Source organism: Elephantulus edwardii, unplaced genomic scaffold (assembly GCF_000299155.1).
Source record: "Elephantulus edwardii isolate Elephantulus edwardi_28Jun2011 unplaced genomic scaffold, EleEdw1.0 scaffold00168, whole genome shotgun sequence".
Taxonomy (NCBI): domain Eukaryota; kingdom Metazoa; phylum Chordata; class Mammalia; order Macroscelidea; family Macroscelididae; genus Elephantulus; species Elephantulus edwardii.
Window position 1 is genome coordinate 4,340,979 of NW_006399918.1, and position 503 is coordinate 4,341,481.

The window sequence follows — 503 nt, forward strand, 5'->3', positions numbered from 1 at the left end:
GCGCCCGCCATGCCCGCTGCGCGCGGCCCCCGCTGCCCTCGGCCCCGGGATTTCTTAAGGTCAAGTGGAAGAGGTCAGGTGGAGCTGCAATTTCTGGAGGGAAACAGTCATTCTGCTTCAGGAAAACAAGAGGGGAGCACCAACATACAGGTCCCTCATATAACATTACCATACCATGGGACATCCTAACATCTAAGTTACAACCTAACATCTAAGACTCACATAATGCCAAGAAAGCAGGAGTCTACCTCAGTCATCGCGAAAAAAACAAAATAAACGTTCCCCTAAAAATGCAGACCCAATGAATAATCGCGTTATAGAGAACCAGAAGAAATATACTGATGTGGAGTCGTTTGAACAGCTACAGAAGAAGATTCAAATATGGAAGAAACAATGGAAGCCATTAAGAGAGCAAATACCCCAGAGACAACAATCCAGAAGAAATATATGGATGAGGAGCAACTTGAACAGCTATTGGGGGCGATGAAAAAAGACATAAGAAA

The 503-nt window shown here is 45.1% G+C and overlaps 1 pseudogene; it reads right to left on the bottom strand.

Moving 5' to 3' along the window:
* LOC102873294 overlaps positions 1-257 on the bottom strand; it is a 1,984-nt pseudogene extending 1,727 nt beyond the window's left edge.
* Positions 258-503: the final 246 nt, after the last annotated feature.